Raw genomic sequence first — 24,137 nt, 5'->3', positions numbered from 1 at the left:
CTAATCTGTTTTATTAAAAAAAAAAAAAAAGTCAGACCGATAGCAACATGTCATAAAAGACATAAAAGCAACTAAAATCTGAATTCAAGATGAAAATTAAAATTAATGTCATCATTGGCTCTCTGAACATCCTTGTTGGAAAACTTAACAAAATGTATTTTTGAAGTTAGAGGGTCCAATCATGCATTAGTTCAGAGGAGTAGAGGATGGTTTGTACTCAGACATCTTCTGAAAATTCACTGTGAGTCATCTTCTGTAATTTTGCAGGATTTCTTACCTCAGAAATAAATCACCACATCATAAAATTCAGGATTGTTTTGAAACCTTGAAAATGTTTTCTGCACCATTTTAAAGGCCACTTCACTATGTGCATTAATGTGAACTGTGATTGTCCCCATGAAATTAATTTCACTAAGTGTACAAGAAGTAGAGAGTATTGAAGCAGAAATAGGGGTTTGATTCTTAATAAGTACCAGGGCAGTTCTAAAGATAATAGGATTATTCAAAATGTTAATTACTCTAATTTGCTCCAGTCTGATAAGAACTCGAGTTAGATTTTACTTCTCTCTCTTTCACAGAAATGGCATCACTGTTTCTTTGAGCTTTTAAACATAAATATTGTAGTGTTAGGATTTGTAAAAGCACTGGTTTTTACAAGGTAAATGGTGCCGTTGAAAAGAGAATGCCTTGTCTGAGATCACATGGCAATAAAAAGGGAAGAGAATGGTTAAATGATTGATTTTCAAATCCTCCTTGGAATTCCAAAACAACCCAACTCCAACTTGTTAGCAGCCGGTGACGTTATTTAAAGTTTATTCAATCCCCCCCTTGCCCGGCTGGCGATGCTGTGCCCGATGTCCCCAGGACACGGTTGGCCCTGCTGGCTGCCAGGGCACTGCTGACCCAACTTGCCATCGACCACGACCCCCAGGTCCCTCTCTGTGACACTGCTTTCCAGCATCTCATTCCCCAGTCTGTCCATACATCCAGGGCTGCCCCATCCCAGGTGCAGGATCCAGCACTTGCCCTTGTTAAACTTCGTACAATTGGTGGCTGCCCATCTCTCTAATTTGTCAAGGTCTCTCTGCAGGGCCACTGTGCCCTTGAGGGAGTTGACAGCTCCTCCCAGTGTAGTGTCATTGGCAATCTTAGTGTTCCTTCCACTCCTGTATCCAAGTAATTTGTTGAGATGTTGAAGAGCACAGGGCCAGGGATGGAGCCCTGCAGAACCCCACTAGCGACAGGTCACCAGTCTGATGTCACTCCATTCACTCTAGCTCTTTGTCCCCAACCTGAAAAAAAAGTGATTCAGCTGCCAAAATTCTTCAGCCTCCTTTAATTTAAAATCAGCACCATGAAGTGTAATCTGGGTTTTTTTCAGTGCTAGGATGGGAACTTCCTTTAAATTTGGTCTTTGAGTTTGGGCTTGGCTCCTACAGCATATTCTTCTCTTATTGTTTCATCTTCTCACATCTTCATGATATTACAATATAAAAAGTTGATGAGATTATAAAAAATCCAGTTAAGCAAAATTTTTAAGTTATCCTTTTTATTTAGTTTAAATTGAAGTTCTGCCTTTTGATTGGAGGAGGAAGTGAAGATCAGTATCTATCACTCAGTAAAAACATTTTTGTTCAAGCATGATCAATTATTCTTGGAAGTGAGGAATTATTTACATGCAAAGAATACTACATGAATTGTAGGAGGATGTCACAGGTTACTGACACTCCTTCAAAACTTTCAGAAGCTTTACTTTTCTTAAAAAGCTGGTTAATGTGGAAATTAAAATATTTTCTCTCTTCATCTGACAGATATTCTGTGTGTGTCATGTCTCCCCTCTCCCCCCTCCCAGAGTTGTGTAAATTACTGTAGAACATGCTGCACTAGCTGATGCTAATGAGAGAGGAGGCAGGAGGTTTAAGGAAGGAAAGTCATTTAAGCCTCTTTTACCTGGGAAAGCTATGTTCACAAATGTAAACTTCTCCATATTTCACTCTTTACATACTTCAACATCAATCATTTAATCTAAAATATCAGTTCAAAAGGTGCAGAGTCATTAATTTTTGAACTTTCAGAAGACTGCAAATAATTCTAGTTGTATGATGGTTATTTTTCTGGTGGGAACACTTACTTCCTGAAGTTGGGTTTTGATTGACAAACTCATTTCATGTTAAAGTATCACATAGCCATCAGGTGGTTAAAAGCTTTCAGCTGTTTCTAGACATGCCTGGATTTGAACCAGTAACCTAAAGACAAAAAGGTTTGTATCTCATTAGCAAAACCCTCAGCTATGTTGTGCAGCCATTCAATTCAATTTAGTTTAATTCAAGTGAAAGAATTTATCTGTGATATGAAACAAAAGAGAAGCATTTTACATTTAATTTTCTGTATGTGTGTTTGGGTTTGTTTTTTTTAAATATTGGTAGATGGATAGAGAGTCAATATGCAGGTGAATTTTAAAAAATTAACATGTAGCCACTGCCATAACTGTTTAAACGTCAGAAAACTGTAATCTAAACAGTGTTATTTCCTGCTGTGACTGAAGAAAAAGCAGAAAAAAGAAATTTTGCTTCTTTGCTGTTCTAAGGTATTTCTAATAATAAAGATTATTGTCTTTGAACTCACCCAACCTTACTCAGCTCTCCTTTGCTAAAGCCGTTAAAATTATTAGAACTTCAAGCAGGGTTACAGTGTTAAAATTCTTGACTTTTCCTTTTCTCCAAACAGAACAGGCTGGTTTTAAACATGGCACACATCACAGTAATCCAGTCTAACTCTTCTATCAGTCTGGCTAAATTTTTTCAGCAGATTTGCTCAAAACTGTGTAGGAAAACATAAATCACAGGATTAAACCTGTAGAGAATGATGAAAGCTGAATTCATGTATATACATGAATGGTGGTACAAATGGACTCTTTTATTATTTAACCTGAATGAAAGCAATAAATTTGAAACAGGTTTAACTGATGATATTGGTAATCCACAACAGATTTCATGAATGTTGTTGAATGAACATTGGTTTTGTTGAGTAATCTCTCAGATTAAAGAAGGGACAGATAACTCAAACAGTCTGTTGAGATTCATATTATTTTCCTGTTAAATTTTGCTCTGAATGAAAACTATAGTGGTCATTGCATTTTTTAGTAATTAATAAAGAGAACCCTTGTTTAAAGCACCTATTCAAAGTCTAGAAAGCCCATGTTATTTCTCTCTAGAACAGACATTCTTAAAAGCAGAGAACTTTTTCATTGAATTTAACTTGCTCCAATTGAATGTAGAATTTAAATTCAGATTAGTAATTTTTGGGAGACTGTGTTAATCCCTCCCTTGAATTGTAAGGAACATGGTTCTCCTATAATTTATTCTCTCCTATAATTTAGGAAGCCCTTTCCTGGCAATTATGCAAAAGCAATATTTAGCTGCAGGGAACCTTTATGGAGATTTGAATTTTCTAGTTGAGGAGGATTTGAGCATAAGTAATTGTGGGTGTGTGCTGACACAGGCATCATTACTACCTTTGTCTCTGTTTGATAATGACAGAACATGTAATACAAGTATATGGCAACAATATGCTAATCAAGAATATTTCAGCAATGGGAAAAATTATACTGCAGAATCAATTATTATATCAACAGATCACTGAAATAACCAAGCTGGACTGAAACACTCAAACTGAAAACTTTGAAAAACAATGGGTAAGGCTTGACCTTGCTGCAATTGATGGAAGTCAGAAGCAATGTTTGCCATGGCTGCAGAAGAGCTCGGAGTCTTCTGAGTCCTTTAGGTGGGGGTAATTTGAATGGGAGGAGAAGAGATTTAGAATTAGCCCTTTGGGAGATGTTTTTGTTAAGGAGCTGTTTTGACATTCTTATCTATCCTTGTCATGTTTGGGATTTTAATGAGAGACACAGCACCATGCTTCTGCTTTTATATTTTAACCAACCCACTTGGCTCTCACATCTGAAAAGATAGGTTGGTGTGTAATCTGTGCAAAGAGCAAGGCAGATTGATTACTAGTAAAGCACACATGGATACACATACTTGTGCAAACTGCAATAAAATCAGGAAAAGGAACTGCTCACATGGTGTATTGAGCTTTTAGTAAGTATTACATCACATATTTAATGTATTATGTTAGAATAATTTTCTGCACAAAGTCTTTCCTGTGCTTCTCATCAAATGTCACTGATGTGGATATTTAACACCTTTGGTTATTTAGATGTGTGCTTATTTGACAGAGACAAAAATCACTCAACTGTATTGTTCTTCAATACCAATTCAGCAAGATATTTAATCATCGGCTTGTATTTAAAATATCCATTTTGTCTCATCTAAAACAATGAGAATCCTCACATGGTTTAAGTTAGGCAGGTGCTTAAATATCTTCATGAGCTCAGTGATAACTGTGCAACCATGGCACATTGTTTTCAATGTCATAGACAATCCTTAAATTTTACTTGCCTGTCATCAGGAGTAAAATTTGCTCCATGCTGCTTTTTCTCCTGCTGTGTATGTTTTAATTCCTGAACCACACTCTCCACATTAAATATTTCTCTATGACAATTCCAGTAACATTTTCTAATCACAAAATAATATTTACCATCTTCCCCCATGCGGTTTTCAGAACAGAGGGAGCTGCTGCAGTTCTGTAGAGGTCATGAACCTGCTTGATGAAGCACAGATGAATAAAAAGTATTCTACTGAGCTTAACAGGCTTTATTAATGTGCAGATCCAATACACATTTTTATTTAAATTCATCTCAAGTCTAAAGGACACATTTTTCAGTTGTTATTTTGCATTTAGGTTTGTGAGATTAGTTTTGCATGTTTTTTTAAAAGAAAGAAGCATGATTGGATATCTACAAATGACTTTCCATTAATTATAGTCACTGCACCTCATAGTGTTTTTGGACTTTTAAGGCGAGATTCAACTAGCAATTTAATTTGTAATAGACTTGCACGTTTGTCCCTAATCCATACCTTCAGTCTCAGTTTTGACTAAGATCCAAGCTTTACACTTTTTGTATTGAAAGACAAAAATAATTCTTTAAATGTAATTTTTCCCTTATCTTTTACTTCCCATTCTCTAATAGAGTTCCATCCATAAATGGGAATATTTTTTCTCACTGTCATTGGGGAAACATTTGCAAAGGGTCTAAATCAGTTTGTCTGCTCATTAGTAATTTTCCACCCTTCATGTGTGGCTAGTTCTTTAAAGGTACTTGAGTAATGAGAGATTTAGAGTAGTGATTGCTGAGATTTTTCATAAATATTTGTTGATTCAGGGAAAGACAAAGGCCTTATATTCAAGTGGATGTAAATTCTCATACTGTGTGTATCTCTAAGCAACTCAGCCTTTGGCCCTGAAGTCTTTGGCACACATTCTCTTTGCAGTACAACTGCTGTGTGAGATGTTATCATTTCTCACTGTTTCCCCACTGCTGGAGATTGCTGCTCCCACTGGAGAGCAGGCAAGTTGGGACACACACCCACATCCCAGTCATGTCAGTGAGAAGTCTGAGGGCTTTACTTTACTGCTGACCAAGGTGCCTTTAATCTAAGCCCTGGGACTTTGCATTTGAGCAGCTGAGAACACATGCATTCCATTCCTTGCACTCAGCAGAGGGGCAAAGCAGATAGTGGGAGAAGGTATCTGGCAATTTTCTGCAATTACATTTGCTGCAGCCTATTGGTAAATGCCCTTAGTCATCTGAATTGCCATTTTCAAAAATATCCTAGACTTTCCTAAAAAATTGGCTCTTAATATATTTAGGTGCTGGAATTTCTAGCAGGTCATTGCCGGGAAGTGGCATGGTACAGATCATACCCATAAAAACACAGTTGAATAAGTTTTAGCTGCCATTTCTCTCCCAGAGTTCAATCTTAGAAAGAAATGGTGCATGTGCACCATGGTGCCCACTGAGCAACTTTGCAGATGCCAACCCTGCCATCTGGCACAGCCCCACACACTGCATGCTAGCAATATATCCCAGACACAAGCTAAAATGAATTGCATACAGCATTCCAGTGTTCCTTTTACTTATCAGTGAAGATATGTGTGTCAATTAGGATTAAGCTTTTGTTTCTAGAATATAAAGGAGCCAGCCAAAATACAGGACTTCTGCTCTACAACCAGAGCCATTTTCTGAAACTGAAGCTTCAACTGCTCACCAGCTCTGCCAGTTCACTTTTCTGATGTCCTGATAGGGGCAATCTGGTATTCATTTACCTTATCCCTCTTGCCTTCTCTTTTGTGCTGAATCTATTGCTAATAAACATACTAATTTCAGTATGTGAATGTTTTGTTTCAGTGAAGTTTTAGCTGCTTACACTTTCGGTCTGGTTTGTGGACTCTTGACACTGACAGCTAGATGCTTTGCTTATAGGACCGGATCTTCAATTGTAGAAGGAGTTGGCATAGCTTGGGGATTTTAAGTCATCTTTATACTTTTTGATCCTGAAGTATTCTAATTGTGAAGCCTGTCAGACCTGTTCTGGGGTTGCTCAGTGGCATCAAGAAGTCATTGCATCAGCCTGAAACCTACATAGGTGCAAAGTCATCCTTCGCTCTAACCATGTTATCTCTGCTTGTTGTTTCATAGGAAAGCAAACGGATTTTATTGACATTTGTATCAGTGTAGAGAAAGATTTTTCCTATCAGAATGTCCAGCATTCATAACTGATCTTTGTTATGCTGTTACATGCAATTCAAGAAGGAAGTAGAAGGCAACTACACCTTGTTGCGCACAGTCATTGTAAGCAAAACCAATTACAACAAGCTTGCCAACCTGATGAGGAAGGCTTTAAACTATGTGGACTAGGATATGAGAAAACAACCTTGTAGTTAAGTAAGGGAACAGAGGTTATAGTTAGTATGTAGGGTAGGTTAACAGGAGGAACCAGCAGAAAGGCTAAATCCCACCCTGAGGCCCAATCTCAAGTGCCTGTGCACAAAAGAACACAGCCTGGGAAATAAAGAGGAGGACCTGGAGCTCAACATGTGGTTGCAGAACCATAACATCTTTGGGATGACTGATGCAGTGGAATGGCTTATAGGACTGAAGTGCAGTTAGGGTGAATGGTACAGGCTCTTTAGGAGGAGTAGGAATGGAAAATGGTACCGGGGGAGTGCCATTTACATGAAGTAGCTTCTAGGAGCTTTTCTAAAGAAGATGTGTCAGGCTGAGTGAGGGAAGACTGTTTTGGGGAACTAGTAGGTGGGGTCCCATGGAAGACAGTGTTAAAAGATGGAGGAGCTTAGGAAAGCTGGCAGATCTCTAAGAACAACAAAGCACACCACTGTTTATCCTAATACCCAGAAAAATGTTAATTATCAGGAGAACATCTGAGATGTTCTTGTGACTGAATTCCTGTGCAAAAAGGACATACAGAAGGCAAACATACAAAGGGAAAGAGAGGACACTAAGCCTTGCCTGGACAAGCACAGAAAGTGTTAGGAAAACCAAACCTCAGCTAGAATTGAAACTGGCAAGTAAAGCAAGAGTTTAACCTGGCAAGGGATATCAAATTCAACAAGAGCCTCTAGAGCTGTATTAGAAATAAAAAGGGATATGTGCCAAGTGGGTGCTGCTCAATAAGTAACAGCAGGTGTAGATAAGGCTGTAACTCATTGCCCCACTCATCAGTGACAAAGTCTCCCATGCCTCTGGCTAGATACACAGGGGTGAAGGAAGACAGAAACTACCAGTACTGGGGGAGGATCAAGTCAGAGTTCTCTTGAGAAACCTTGACCCGTACCAGTCGCAGGACCAGCTGGGAGGCATCCAGCAGTGCTAAGAGAACATGTGGATGAACTGGCCTTTATCCATCATCTTTGGGAGGTCATGGAGATCAAGAGAAGTCACTTACTGCAAGAAGACAAAATTCCTATCAATCTTCAAGCACATCAAGAAAGACAACCCAAGAAACTCTAGGCTGGTCATCCTTGCTTCAGTCCCTGGGAAAATAATTGAGTGATGTTAGATTTTGGGCACGTGAAGAAGAGGGTGGTTTGGAAGAGCCAACTGAAATGTACAAAGTTAAGTCATGCTTTATCAACCTGATTGTACTCTATGATGAAACAAGTAGATGTGTAGGTGGAGGGGGCATAATGAGTGTCATCTACAATGACCTTAGCAACTTCCCTTGCATCCAAGTAGGAACATCACAGTTTAAATGAGGGAACTACTAGGGTGAAAAACTGGTTGGATCATCCAGCTCAAAAGGTACTAACCTATGGTTAGTACTCTGTTTGGGAAGTGTAGCTACTCTGTGATCTATACTGGTACTGGTTTATATCTTTACCAGTGACCTGGAGGAGGAGATGCCCATCGATTTTATGGTTTTTGAGAGACTGGGAACTGGGACAATGGGACCCAGTTAATTTCATCAAGAAGAAATCCAAGGTCCGAGCCCTGGGAAGAATGGTTGTGCATCAGCATAGGTTGTGGACTGGTGCACAGCAGCTCTGGAAGGGAGGTGGGAATTTATTGGACAATAGGCTATACCAGAGTTATCAGTCATCCTGGCAGAAGTAAGAACTAACAGCATGAAGGGGTTGTGTAACAAGGAGCACAGCCAGTGGATCAAGGGAAATGATTAGTCCTCTTTAAATAGCATTTGCTAGAACAGTTTTGGACCCCCCCTACAAGACAAACATTGAAAAACTGCATCAAATTCAGTGGAGGGCCTACAAGATGATCAGAAGCTGGAGCACTTGGCCTGTGAGGAAAGGCTGAAGGACTGGGATTTATTTACCCTGGGGAAGGGATGTCTCCAGGGGGACAGCAGCCTTCCGATATCTGCAATGACCTTACAGAAAAGATGTAGCCAAGCTCTTTACAGAGATGTAGAACAGCATCATAAGAGTTAAGTCATAAATTGTTATAGGAAAGGTTTCACTAGATGCAAGAAATTTTTTTTTCTTATGATAGGAAAATAATTAGTCTTTAGAGCAGCTTGCCCAGAGAGGTTGTGGGGTTCTCCAAGAGAATAGATATTCAAGTTAAAATTCCTGCTAAAGGCTGGATTCTTCATTTTCAGTCTAAATTCAGTTTGAGACAGGTGGATGCAGTAATTTAGACTTAGCAACCTTGCCAGGTCGTTTCCAACCTGAATGTTTCTATGAATTTTCATTTTCAAAGGTTAAATTTGCAAACTCTAATTAAGCAAACTGTTAATCTTTGCGTGTTGTTGACTTGTAGAGCAGATCACCTGGACTGCTTTTCACTTTGCCTAAGTGCAAACATACATATGAGAAAAGAGGTAAAGAAAAAAAATCCAAGTCAATAATTTGGTGATATTTCAGCCTCTCTGCTTCTCTGTGCTTTGTCATTCAGCTGCAATATGCTAACAATGCATTCCCTCACATCAAAGAATGTTCAAGAATTGGTATATTTTGTAGACTTCTGAGGTGCTGAAGATTTTTGCATTAGCTTGGGAAGGAGAACTTGCTTAGCACAGGTGGTTCTGTACTTGTGATTTGTTGGGAGAATTTAGTGCTAAATGGTCCCCTGACTAGCACTTGTTAATACAGGTGCTACAATGAGGGGTAGGATTCAAATTAGTACATTGCCCTGAACTATAAATGATGCAAGAGCAGAGGCTAGCTCAGGTGCCAGATGGGTCAGATGGATTACACTTGATCAGACACCTGGGTCAGGTGTCCCAGTACAGATCCATTCTTAGCTGCAAGACATATGAGTGGAAGTTGAATTCACAGTGGAGTAGGGATCTTATGTTACAGTGTCCTTGTCATTGTCAGCTTAATTCAGACCTGTAGCACTAAATTATTGTGATTTGGAGTATTTATGCTGGAAAACACAGATAGGTGATTTGGCTTCCTGTTTCTGAAACTGAACTGTTTGGAAAAAAAACAGCTGTGTGGCTTGAAGCAGTGTGATGTTCAGTAGTCCTTAGAGTGAAAAGGAGACAAAAATACTAATTTTCACCTCATCTAAATTCTAGAATGAAACTGCCAGTTAGGAACTGTTAGCTACTTTGGGGTGTCAGTGTTTCTCCTCTCCACAATTTCAGTTACATGGGCATAAATCCATAAAATTTCCAAAGGCTGTAGAAGCATTTTATGTTCTACCAGCAGTTTCAGCTCCTGCTTTTCCATGTGGTGGCTGATGAAGCTACCTCACAGACTTGGTGCATACATGGAAGTATCCAAGGATTTGATTTTTAGGGGGAAGTCCTTTCCTGTCTTTGTATGCAGTAGAAGTGATGCAGATTCTTGGGGCAGCACATGCTGTTCAAAAATACAAATCCAGGTGGCTCTTTTCAAGCCAATTTGGCACTTCAGAACAGCAGCAACTTTTACTGCTTTGGTGTTCCTTTTCTTTTTTTTTTTTTTTTGACATGTGCATCTGTCACGCAAAAGAAGTTGCTGAGTTCTCAGGCTCATCAAGCTTTTAGAGATTTTGCCATCCATTACATCTCTACATAAGTGAGATGTAAGTGCTAAGTTTGGATCATGGTACCAAACATAAGTGATAGTAGCCCTGGGGCCATCCGCTGACTTTAGCTAAATTTAAAACTTTCATTCATAAATGCAGATCAGGAGAGCACCCAGATCGTTACAGCACAGCGGCAGTGCCAGCACACAAAGTGTGTGCACGCATGCACACACCATTAAAGGTAACCTCTAACTCAGGGAAGTTTTGTGCTCAAAAGCCTCTAAAGACTTGCTGGCACAATCCCTCTGATTGTAGGGCTGAGTATCTGCCACAGTGTTTTATCCAGCCACTCCAGGGGAATCTCAAATGCATGCGGAAAATGTCTACCTTCACCTAACATTCTTACTGCAGTCACTAAATGAAAATGAGGATATTCAGTCTTAAAGAAAGCATTTTCTTTTTTTATAAAGAAATCAAAACCAGTTGCAATTAAATAGCAAACAAAGGAAGAACTGGAATCCATAAAACATCAGGGGCAATATTTAAAGCAACCAAACTAAAATCAGTTCAGCATTTCTCTGCTGTATTTATATACAAGTGCACTTATTTTTAAAGTACCCTAACACTTAATTTTGCTTTCAGTTGTATTTTTTTATTTGGATTACATATGGTATTGTGATAGGATGTATCAGAAAGCCATAAAGCGTTCTTGCCTGTAAAAGCAATGTCCTTTCTTGTTAATGCCAAGAATTCTTTTCCCAAAACACTCATTCCCTGCTCAAGACACTGTAGCTGCTAATGAGGAAAACACTGCAAGTACCTCATTCAAATGTTTTCTTTTGTTTATCTACGGGGAGTTTACTCTGTAATAGTGAAGAATCCCTGAGTATGAATGAGTCTGAAAGTACTCATATTCTGCCAAGAATAAAGTTGTAAAGCTTTGTGTGCCAACACTTTAAATTAATCTGAAATAATGCAAAGGGGACTTTGTCATCTTGGAAGGCTTTTTAAAGCCTCATCACTATTGTCTCAATTAATAAAAATATTCCATATCATTCACATGGCTGCCTGCCTCTATTGTCAATTACAGTTGCAATGGATGATGTCCCTCTGCGGACATATGTCGGAACTGATAGAAGGGATGATAGCAGCGTGTGGCAAAATAGACCTTCACACCAGTAGCTTTGCAGCACGTTTCCTAGGCAGCTCTGCTTACTCACAACCTTCTTTTCTAAGCATCACTGAGTGCCCAATGCTAATCAGTCCCTTTAGATTACTTTTACGAAGTAGATAGCACATTAATTCAGCATACAAATTGAGAGACTATCTTTGATGGTGAAACAAGATTAAAATACCCATGCTCACATTTCAGTTTCATACATAAAACATAAATAATGCAGTAACCCTCCCCAGCATTACAGACAGCTTCACAATTTCTCTGTTGAATATTGTTTAAAATCTACATCTATCGCAAACTTTAAAAAAAAAAAAAAAAAAAAGAGGCCATAAACAAAATATTGTGCCTGCAAAAAGACTTTCCTTATGTTCCCATCCACAGGGCCCCCTTAGTCACAATTCTGGCCCAGGATTTCCTCATGAGATGCTGTTTAAGAGCTTTTAAAAAAAAAACACAATGCCATTTCCATGATATATGCAGTTTTAAAATTTGTATTTCTGTATGGTCAAGGCTGCTGGGTTTTGTTATAAATATGTGAAATCGATAGATTGCCCAGGTCTCTATTTTTACAGGGGATACTGCATCATTAAGTACTGAAAGAATATAATGTAACTATTCAAACTGCTTAAAATATTTCGTAACCATAAATTATTATCCAAAAATATTTTTCGAGTAGATAAAAAGAGTTGTCAATTCTGCATAGTGAATACCTCATAAGGGGCTCATTTATGGTTGAAAACTGAATAAAAGCAGTAAATTAAGAACAGACGTAACCATAGAGAAGCTGTAATCCACAGCAGATTTCCTTGGTGAATGAAGTATTGTTGTGTGGATTTATCCTCCTTGCTTGTACAGTTAACCAGTCACATCTGTGGCCAGAGTGCTGTCTGTGCACACAGACAAGTTGGGTTCAGTAACCCCATGGAGGTAAGCACATGCTGGTTTACACTGTATTGATAAAGTGCAAAATAAACTCCACCGGCTGTTTCATTGGGGCATGCTATGCTGAAGGGCAGATAGAATATTGAAACTGAATTCCTGTGACTGGGAGACATGAAAATGCTGGGACATTTGAAAAACTGGAGGCAACAGCACGTTTCTCCTGGGTTTTATATTAGTATTGCAGGCCCCGTTTTCTGGCAAGTTACGACAGACTGTGCCGCTGATTCACAGAATTAGTGTTTGTACTTCCTAAATACGATAATGAATGGGAGCTGCTTGAGCTATTGTGTTTGTGAAGGGAAAGCCACTTGTTATAAATATTCATTTGACAAAATGTAAATAGTTTTATAAGAGTGTAAACTGTTGCAAGTTATTTGATTCAGTACAGTTGTCTCTTCTGTATTGTTTGTCACAAATGCACATAATGAACCAGCTAGGATGACATGTAGACTTGACAGTGAATTAGTTTAGCCTTATTGCTGTTTGTTTAACTTTGTGATTACACACCAATCAGATAACTCATCTCCTTTGTCTAGAGAAAAGCCACAGCAAGTTCCATATTTCTTGTCTCTCCAATTCTTTGTTTGTTCCAGTACTTCAGTGTATTATTGGACACTAATTTTGGTTTTATATTAGGAGATTGTAATCCTTTGTGAGATCACTGGCTTATTAACCCAGAACATTAAAAAAAATGGAAGATTCCTTGTAAATTTGTTTTCATTATTGAGGGCTATTTTTAATTTTAAAGGATGCTTCCCTGACAGTAGATTTCAATAGATTATTTTTCAAATAAGTAAGCTTCTCTCTAGTGGTGTCTCAAACAGAATTTAAAAAATGCAATAAAGACAGCAACAAATAATGTTATTTAAAATACATCACACTGTTCATTTAGATTCCACTGTCTTCATAAAGATTTTTTAAGTATAAAAACACATCAACTTATGTTTCCCCTTTAATTCATGTTGTTGAGAACACAGTAAATAATTACCATCATCTCAGCATCAAAAGTGAACTGTAACACCTGTGTCTTACCGAAGATGGCTACAAAGTGTTTATAAATTCAGGCTGCATGTGAACTGAAGGAATGTATCTCTTGCTGGTTTGAGGTGTGTGCTCATGTTAAGCACATGCTTAACCACTATTACTGCACACGTGTGTAGGCAGAGGCTTACTGCATTTCTTCCTGTAATCAGGAAGCATTAATTGTCTTTAGAGGGCTGATCCTTAACTTGAACTGAGTGAAAAAGAATTTGCAAACTCTTGTGTCCCTTTAAATTAATCACGGACTTTGAAGGTAGCATATATTATGTTTGATTTTGCTCCTAACTTAATTTAAAGTTTAAAATCATTGTTGTCATTTTGTACTGAGGAAAGAGGTCACAACTCTATGCCAGCTACAGTAATTTATATGACAACAGTGAATTTGGTTCAGGGGCAGTTTTGCTGTTTGTTTTGTTAGTTAGAGTTCTTTTATATCTATTGTTTTGGTCTAGATTGTATTTTCTCAGGGAAAAACAAAAAAAGTCTGGTGCTTTAGAAAGTAAAGTGAATAAAGTGCTTTGTCTCTTTCTTTTGTCCTGAAACCTTTTCTAAAAGTTCAGAATCTGGAGGACTAAACTAGATTACTATTTTAAGGCCTATTCCAAGGACTTCAGAAACCTTCCACCAGACCCTTAGAGATTGTTGGAAAAGCAAAGAGTTAGGTGTTTTAAACAAGATTTTTTTTTTTTTAACATTTGCTGAAATTTATCTGAAACTCTTACTATGAAAAATTCAGAGCAGCAACCTTATTCAGCGCTCTGAAAGATAATTTTCTGAAATGGTTGGAGGTTCATTTAGAGCTATCAAATGTTGAGGGATTTGGATTTAATTTCTTTTTTGTTTTCATTTAGTAAGATTTCTTTCCAAAGAGGTCAGCAGGACTTTTCTGAAGGGATTTAATTAAAGTTAGCAAGTAATTTTGTGTTCTGCAGCGTGTTACATATTGTGAAAAGGTTATGGATTCACCCAATGCAGTGCATCAACAGTGTAAAGGTGATAGGTGAAATTCTTCTTGTTGCAAGTGCTGAGATATAATCATTTAAAAGGTCAGTTGCGCTCAAGAAGAGCATTTATTTAAGTAGCAACTTGTTTTGGGATATGCTGCATTTTTAAAGGTTAAAATAGTTTCTCGCTGACCAGTGTGATCAGCAAGAAGCAATTTTTTTGTTTATTTTAAAAAATGTCTTCATATTACTTCACCTTGTAGAATATTTATTAGCATCCTGTGTAACACATAATTGATTTGAAAGCCCAAACTACCACGATTTTTCACAGAATTTCTAAAATTTGGTACACAGATTTAAGATTTAGAATTTGTTTATATTACTAGGTGCATTGCTATGGTAGTAAAGGTGTAATAATTCTAAAATGTAAAAACAGGAGATGAGACTTATCACAGTGTAGAGTGTGTTACTTTGTATATAAATAGTTTTTCTGATAGGACATGCCAATTGTCTACAGTGAGGGGAAAGATTGATCTTTTTATTTTTATGGAGTGATTTGGGAGTGAACTAGATTATGTAGGTCTGATAGACAAAAGTAAATTGTATTTTGAATAACCATGTGGAAGACTATAAAATCAGAGAGGATTCTTAGGGAGATTAAAATAGTTTAGTAGTTTAAAACTATTATTTAAATAATTATTTAATTCTTACTACATTTATGTAGAGAAGTTCATATGCAATGAAAATTATGTTGTGTCTTTAGAGGATTTTTTTCCCTTTTCTCTAGAAAAATTTTAAATTGGCATTAAATTTCTTTAAGTTTCTGTGTTGCTTTCACTCACATTGCTCAATAATCCGTAGACATGAAGGAGGAAAGAGGTCTTTTGTAACGGCTTTTTGCTGAATAAGACACTGCGGTCACTCTTCCCCTTGATCTTAAAGATTTCCAGTACAGAGCATCATTTTGTTCAAAAAAAATTTTTAAATGCTTTTGTTGAACCATTATCATGTAGATATTATACTATCCCTGAAAGCAAAACTATTTTCATGAGATGGTATTGATTGCTTATATCCACTGAACATTGCACATTCCAGAGTAAATTACGTGAGCAGGAAAAAGAAAGGGGAAGAAAGTGTACATAAGGAATTAACAGTTAAAAATGAATGACTTACATTTGTTTCAGGATAATTTTTACTCAAATAAAGTCACCCTCCTTAATTTGCCTTGCTTTCCATTTGAAAGAGTGCAAAATCTATTTCCTGGGCAATTTTGCACAGCACAGATATTAATACTTTGGGGTTTAATTGTATCCTGTGTTTAAATACACTGTGGGTGAAACCCTAGACCTCTGCTTAATTGCTGTGAGAAAATAGCCTGATTTCTCTGAGATTAGGCACACGCTTATGTATACTTTGACCCACGAGTGCCTCCTTCAGAATTAATCTTCTAAGGTAGTGGGATTTGCTTTTGTACGTGCAGTAGACCCATTCATGACAAACGGTGCCTAATAAACCAACTTCACCCTCCAGACCTCTCTTTTGCTGTCAGAGTTTTTCTTCAGCTATTCATTTCACACATCCCTTGTCCAGTTGCTTATTAGCAAATAAACTTTAAAGCTGGCAATAGGAATAAATTTAATGATTTGTCTTAATTAGAGCGGCTTAAAGTTTAAATATTATGCTGCAGAACTGGAAATGTGAAAAATTTACATTTAATTGTTAGGCAGAAATATTCTGAACCAGATTCAAATATGCTGGATGTTAGAAGTTTCTTCATATTTATTTTTAAAATTTCCTCCGTGCTATCCTTCAGCTGAACTATCTATTCCATAAAAGCATTTTTCCCTCTGTCATCTGTGTTAGGATTGTTTCTATAAGATGTTACAAAAAGTTCTGGTTTTCAAATATTTATATTAGTCAAAGTTAGCCCTGTTTATACTTTTTGGCAATACAACTTTTTCCTTAAAAATGAAGTACTTCAGTTTAACTAAACAAAATGTGTTGAAATGGATGGTCTTATAAACTTAAGTACACTTGGCAACAGAAAGGACTCAGGCTCAAACCAGAAAACACTGGCTCAAGTGAGTAGCTCCTACTCATACAAATATCTCATTAACTTCAAAGCAACAATTTGTGTGAACTGGAGTTTTCAAAGTTTGGCACTAAAGCACCAATCCTGACTGCAAACACTGAGACAGATGTAGAAGTTTTCATTTTATTAATGTCATTAAAATCAGGAATTGGTATTGTTAGTATTCTTTTATGAGTTTTTAATGCTTGCAGGAGCATGTCCTAAAATTAGAAGATAGAGACATTTGTTTCATTTTTCAGCCAGCTTTAGTCAAAATCATCTTTTTGTGTTTTCCTGGATCTGTAAAGGAGTTCTCTGTTTTTGCATTAGAAATAAGAAATCCAGTACCCACACATTATATTTTTAAGAGTTTAGCTGCAAAGATTTTGACTCAACCTTATAAAATCAGTAATTTATAGTAGTGGAAATAACAATGTAGCAAGAGAAGAAAATCCCAGATGAGCTGATACTTTTAATTAAATAACTGGATGGAAAATTATATGAATAAAATATTATTTAACTTCTCTAAGTTTGTATTTGTCCAATCAGACTTTTTGCTAATTATCAGTTAGCTTATTTTTGTCTGTTAGTTGTCTGTCATTACCTAAATAAGTGATCAGAAACAGACTGAAATGCAAGGTTGTGGGGGCTTTTTGTTTTGCTTTGTGTGGTTTTTTTGGTAGTGGCTTTTTTTTTTTTTTTGTGGTAAACCCTCTAGCTATTGTTACGGCAATAGTCCTTGATTGGCTGATAGTGAACTCCACGGTCAGGACTCTCATGAGGGAAATGCAGTCTTCATTAAACAAGCCTTTTAACAGCAAGCCAAGCTTGATTAAAATCATATACAGATGAAATAATTTCTTTACAATTCCTTTGTAGTTTTGTGCATTCACAATAACTCTTTAGGCTTAATAATACTTGGGAGACAGCTGGGTTACTTCTTAACATTCTGCTGTTACTTCCAATTATTGTTCAGAAATCAAAATACATAGTATAGTTTCTGTTCAAATAACTCCAAGTATATTAATGTGGTATACAAATGTGAAATGGGTTGGGCAAAAGTAAATATTAGAGGAGACAAGGAATTATAGCTTGCTGTCTTATATGGAATTCCTCTGATAAAACCTGAGGAGGCAGAACTTTAAAAACAAAGAGAAAACTTTCTGTGAGTTTTGTTACTGTTACTCTAATCAAACTGCGATAGTATAAGGCAACCCTAAATTGGTTTGTATTATAAAATGGAGCCACCACTTTGCTTAATTTATATTTGAACATTTATTAAGAGTTTACACTTCCAAAATTTAGACTCACAATGTAAAAAAAAGCGAACTTCACTAAAAGCTTAGGAAAATAGGAATTTTCCCTGGTATCTAGTCAGAGGGAAAATATTGTTGGCAATGCTGAACAAAAGAAAACAAAACAACTCTCTTAAATCTATTGGTTAATTTTATTAGCCGGAGTCCAATTAAGTAACCATAATCCTGTTGATCTTTATTACTGATGTGCATTCCTTCCATAGCGTAAATCTCTATAGGAGAGAGCTTAGGACTTCATGGATGGCAGGGACCCGTTGCAAATGACAATTCACTACTAAACAAAGCAAGAAAACAACTCAATCAAAGGTCAAATTCCTTTCTGTGGGTGATGACATAAGGATGATAAGAGGAAAGCCTTTTTCTTTCCTTCCTTCTTTTAATGCATCCCTTCCTCAGTAAATGCAAGTCTTTAAACTCCCCCTAATCAGCAGGACCTCCAAAGTGGGTCTATCCTACCCTGCCAGCTAACAAGGGAATCTGGGACATTAGCCACTAGTTGTCTCAACTGGTAGGATGAGTTGGTACAAAGCTCTTTTTTTCAAGTACTTGTAATATTTGACCTGCTTTTTCATTCCCAACTCACGCCCACACATTTTTCTTCACCTTACCAGCTGTTTGCTTCTGTGTGCTGTTCCAGTGACACAACCAAAATGCTTAGGCACGAAAAGCATCATTCTGTGCCATCCTCCCAGAAGAAGGAGCTTGTCCTTAAGACTTGCAAGATTGTGTCCATACCCGTCACCAGATTGCACATTTGAGCGTGCAGCGTGCCTGTGCATTTGCAAGACAAGTCCTCATATTTTCTCTTTGGTAATCCAGATACAGAACTGTTTCTACATTTCTACAGGGTCTGCCCTCTGTACTCACTCCCACAGCCTGGCTACCCCTGTCTGAAGTAGAGTAGGGATGTAGCCTATACTCCTCTGATTGCAGGAGTTTGTATGCAGTTCAGTCGGTTCTGGATACCTGTGTGATTCCTGTGAGAAAGGAATCAAAGACTTGAATCACGTACGTTTCTGTGCAATTTTCAGTGGGATCAGAAATAATGCTGTGCTAATACATAAACTCTTGTGAATCCCCAGAGACTGTGCTGAAGTCATGAACAACCAGTGACAAGTCACAGCATGTGGAGAGCAAGTTACGAATCACTGCAGTCCTGCTGTTCAGTATTTCACATATTCTTTCTTCTTTTCTCCCTCCTTTAAAAAATACAGACATGGATTTGCATCTGCTAAGCCTATCTAATCTATACACTGCCACAGTATATGAATGCTATTTCACAGGCACTGCTGTTTGTTTACAGCCAAAGCAATCTTCTGCTGCAACATTCAATATAAAGAAACAAGTAAAATATCAAGATTGAAATGGCAATATTTTGGCAGCTTCTTAGATACCAGAAATCAGATAACATTGCTAACGCCAATGGAGCTGCACCAATTCATATTTTTTTCTAAGTCTGACTTAAAGGTTTAAGGACTGATGCTTTCTGTTGTCTTCTCTACAAAATATTTGTGTGTATTTCACGTCATGTTTGGGCATCCAACAAACTGTATTAATTTGGAAAGATTAAAAAAGAAAAGATAGGCCAAGATAGGTATCAATAGGTAGGAAGATACCAGGAGATGAAAGTAATACGATGTTTTCAAATAATTAATATTCCTGTTGTGGTTCTAACTGAAAACCAAAGAGCAGAATATAGAGCATTCAAATATAGCCCTGTTTTAGATGGACATTCAGTTTACCAAAAAATATTAACAGCTACACTTTAGAGTAATAACCCAAGATTTGTATCATTAAATTGAAAACTGCCATACTACAGAAAACAAAGAGAGGGTTGCGCATCTGGAAGTAGGGAGCAGAAAAAGATTATATAAAAATAGTCATCTAGCTGTTCAGTGTTCAGGGAATTTCCATATCTGGTATTTTCTTTTAAGTCTTGAACCCATTTATTTTACTTTATTTCTCAATTTTCATGTTTTCCCTAGATGTCTAACTTATTAGAGCTAAAATCACTACCAGTACTTAATTTTACCCAAGGAATAACTTTTCTGAGGAAGCAGTCTTCTTTTGATTTGCCTATATTATCTAGTAGATTACTGTTTATAAACCTAAACCTTTGTACTGTTCTTTCCTTGCCACTTATGCATTAATGGATGCATAAACACTGCCAATCCAAGACAGTATTGTTCATAACACCTTTCCAGCTCTGTGGTTTAAGTGATGACTGTACCTGTGTTCTAATCCCTCCATACATACTCTTTCGTTCATTATCTTTTTAGGTTCTTAGTTTCATGCTTCAGAAGTATCATGATCTTTCATCAGCCTACAATAGCAAGCTTCTTCCTCAACAATAGCCTCTGATATGAAGGTAGATCGTAAATTGTCAGGCACTCTTAGACAAAGAATGCATTGGGAAAGGAGTTCTGAATAGGACTGTACTCTCATGGTCTTTCAATAAAAAAAAATCTCTAAATTCACTATCAGATTTCAGTAAATTAAGGTCATCAAATCTAATTGAGAAACTTTGTACAATTCAGCTTGCTTTTAATCACACTTCAATCTGCCATCAGCTGGGCTTATCAAAACTTACATATGTGATATTTACAAAAAAAAAAAATTCTTTTTCTGTGTACAGCATGTCAAATCCTAATATAATTTCATCCCACAGCTAAAGTTTTAATTGAGTTGGCATCTGTTTGCTCATCTGTGAAACATGTCCATCTCTCAGTAATATTGTTACAACTTCTATTTGTGTATTGATAGAAAAATATGAGAGGGATTTATTTACTATACTTTTTGTGGTAGGTCATCTCAGCAGCTCATCATTATCTCAAACAAGATAGGTCAGAGGATGCTGCCATTTTAAGGGCAGAACTGTTAAAAAATGTTAATTTTTTATGAAATTACTTTATTCCAGAAAAAAATAAACTTGGAAACTATTTGAAATTCCTTCAAATCTTCTTCATTCCATCATGTAATGTCTCTTATAGTTTAATTTATACAGATACCATAATGTCTTTAATAGTATCTGCTTTTATTATACAGTACTGACAGTCTGCATGTCACTTAAGTGAACAAGGTCTAGTACTAACATTTCTGAGAAAAAATAATAATGAAGTCTCTTTAACGACACATTTTTCTTTATTATAATAAGATCCAACTTTAAACCTGACATTTACAAGTTCCTTTTTCTACTTAGGGTGAGTGACTCTTTCCTGCTTTTTTATCAAATGAACCAAAATTTTCCTAGTCTCCTTTTCCTTTTCTTCATTTTCCACTCTTCAGCATTACTAAACTCAGACTGTAGAGACCATATCCTGCTTTAAACCTCCTTCAGTTATTTATCCATGATGCACAGAGGTCTTAAATTAGAGTCATAACTTTTTTTTTACTGGATAGTGGCAAAGTAGCCCCATACATTTATAGGTCTCACTACTTTAAAACTTGAACAGTGCTAACAAGCAAACTCCACTATGCAGACAATGTGTTGCCTAGTACTTTGGAAAAAAAATACAAATTTGGCAGATGAGAATATTCACAAAGCTCATTTCCAGTTATGTAGACTTTGATAAATATCCTTATAACTCTTAACATCCATTTATTTTAACTGCTCTATTATTTCCAACTTCATTTTCATTAGAAAAGTTTATCTATATAACATTTTTAAAGTTCAAGTTTATAATTATATATGTACTTGAGATCTAAATAAAAAGCATAAGAAGATTTGAAGTACTTTTGAGAGGCAAACTTGAAGAGCTGTGATTATTTATCTGTGACATCTTAATTCTTGAAAAGTAGGAGTATCAAATTCCCTGTTGAAAATAAATGCATTGAAACAACTTGTAATTGCATGCCTGTTTTGTCTGCATTTGGATAAAACATTAGCTTCTGCTGGTTTTCCTCCAAGACTGATAAATTCAAATCAAATGCCATCCTGACCAAACAGCATTCAAATGAACATAAAAGCAAAAGAAACAAAGTAAGGCACAGTTTGGCTGTGCTGATTCTTACCATTTGTTTCAAGTTGTTTGCTTACAATTATCATAATTGAAAGGTTAGCAGAAATAATGGGGAAGACAGGGGCAACTGCAATAGTGATCCATGTCAGAGCAATGTGAATACTAATGCACCTCCTCTCTAGGTGATCAGGAAAAATGTTCTGTTTCCTTGGAATAGTGCAAAGTGCAGCACGGTGATTTGTAAACTACATGCATTAATTTAAAAGAAATACATTATTCAAACAGAACAGCTTATGATAGTCCTTGTCCCCTTTTTACCACCTCTTTTATAGTTAAAAATACGTGTTGTTTCCAGTTATATACTGATAACTGTGGTGTTATAATTTAGGTGATTTATTTATAATGAAGCTCATAAATTGTATGTATTGTCTATACTTGCAAGTATTGCTTCTCATTTGGGTAAGTGGTGTTCCTCTGTGTCCCAAACAAAAGCTTCCAGTGAAGCTAGTGAAGAGTTTGCCTGTATTTTTTAGCTTGTATGTCTGTTTGGACTCCAAAAATTAAAGGTTTACACTCAAATCCAACTTTGTATGGCATGGTGGAGGTGGGCACCCATAACATTTACAGCCACTTGAGTACTCAGTGTTAGTAGACTATTGAATTCTAAGTATGGGATAAACAGATTCAGAACTGGTGCTCCAGAGAAGCAACAGGTGAAATTATCTATGACCACAGACCACAAAGTCTCCAGTGTGAGTGAAATGTTTCCATGATTCTCTGGTATGTGGGGAAATGGGCTCATGCTTTTTTCCTCTGCCTATATCCTTTGAGAAGGTATTTCAGCTCTGAGAGGGAATTGGATAAAAGCTCTTGGGGGGATACACATTTTTTTTCTATCAGAGTACATCTTTTTTTATTAAGAACCTAGCAGAATAATTTGCAATAAGAGGCATTACTAGTGTATACCAAAAATCCAAATATAGGATATTGAAGGAAACTGAGAAGGAGAAAGAAATAAACTGGTGAACTATTTAAGCATCAGGATGAGAAGTCTCCTTTAATTCTTATTTCCACATGGTGGAGGGAAAGAGAAACAAGAGAAAATCAGGTAAAGAGTGTGCACATCTAAGCTCTTGCATGGGGAAAGGTAGTTAGATTTCCACTGAGATCTTATCTTGGGTTTGTTTTATGAATGGGTTTGCTACAATTGTCTTGATAAACTCTTAGGAGGATGTTCCACAAACCTCTGTCTTATAATAAAAGTGTAAAGTTTCTTCATAACTACTTCGTATTAAGGTTTTCCCAGTGATTTCTCCTTGCAACACATCTGGTGTATTGTCTGTTACGGTTAGATTCTAAAATCCTTGGGGAAGCAGTGCACATTATCAGTAAAATGTTTATGTTTAAGGGTAAGAATTAAATCCTTTCTTGGCCGATACAGTGAAGTGTACACTCAGACTTCCAGCTACTTTTAATCACTTTCCTTTTAGAACTTTTGCAAGTGGCATCCCCTGTCCCAGCCCCTTTATTAATGGCCAGTTGTAAATGACTTTAGCAAATGGAGCACCATTTGTCACACCATAACAAGTGACGCACTGTACTGTATTTCTAGCCCTACCACTTAATTTAAGCTTTGAGATTTATAGCTTGTCATCATCCTCTCTATCTTTCTGTTCCTTCTTTGTGCCTTCCCAAGTGCTAAAACAGCTTGTTGGGAAAGGGATTTAGAAGTAAAAGCAGACATTTCTACTTTGGCTCAGAGCACTGAAAAACACTCATTCAACTCTTTCACCTGTGTAGTGAATTCTCCTGGTGGATTTTCTTCTTCTCTTTAAATGCTTCTCCACATTTAACTGATATTTGATGAAAATATTCCCCTGTTATACAATTTCTCTCCAAATAATCCCACTGTAATTTCACTGCAGTCACCTGTGTATACACTGTGTTTGTTTATTACTTTGAAACACACAGGACAGACAGCAGCCAACTTGTATTGCAAATTAAAAATGTTTATTTAAAATTGAAATGAGTTCTTTCTTCGGTGTGCTACTATGCTCTATGCCATCGGCAAATTTCCCTGGGCTACAAATTTGTAGCCCATTCCTCTGTCTAGGCTATATAGATTTTTATATAGATTACAGGCTCTGTGCGTTATTTATATGCTGCCACATGGAAAGTGGCAGACATCCAAGCGGTGACCCCACCAGTTTAAAGTTCCTATGGATCAAGCATCTGTTTTGTGTTTGTGTGCATTTGTTTGTTTGCTTGCTTAAGAGCACCAAGCATTG

At 36.8% G+C, this 24,137-nt stretch overlaps 1 protein-coding gene and 1 long non-coding RNA gene across 18 annotated transcripts in view; one reads left to right on the top strand and one right to left on the bottom strand.

The window, feature by feature from the left end:
• The window catches only part of ADGRL2 (adhesion G protein-coupled receptor L2), a 384,708-nt gene that overhangs the window by 128,853 nt on the left and 231,718 nt on the right, over nucleotides 1-24,137 (top strand). The window lies entirely within an intron of this gene.
• On the bottom strand, nucleotides 984-17,898 carry LOC121665725. The gene is made up of 3 exons (XR_006016471.1): nucleotides 17,886-17,898; nucleotides 1,231-1,234; nucleotides 984-1,147 (listed from the first exon to the last, which is right to left on the bottom strand). It is a non-coding gene; the product is annotated as an uncharacterized LOC121665725 (long non-coding RNA).

The sequence above is a fragment of the Corvus kubaryi genome, unplaced genomic scaffold, assembly GCF_017639235.1.
Source record: "Corvus kubaryi isolate FWS band 111438036 unplaced genomic scaffold, C.kubaryi_AGA036_p1.0 37334, whole genome shotgun sequence".
Classification (NCBI taxonomy): Eukaryota; Metazoa; Chordata; class Aves; order Passeriformes; family Corvidae; genus Corvus; species Corvus kubaryi.
The sequence above is the reverse complement of the archived record's forward strand: the minus strand, read 5'-3'. Positions and strand labels throughout refer to the sequence as shown.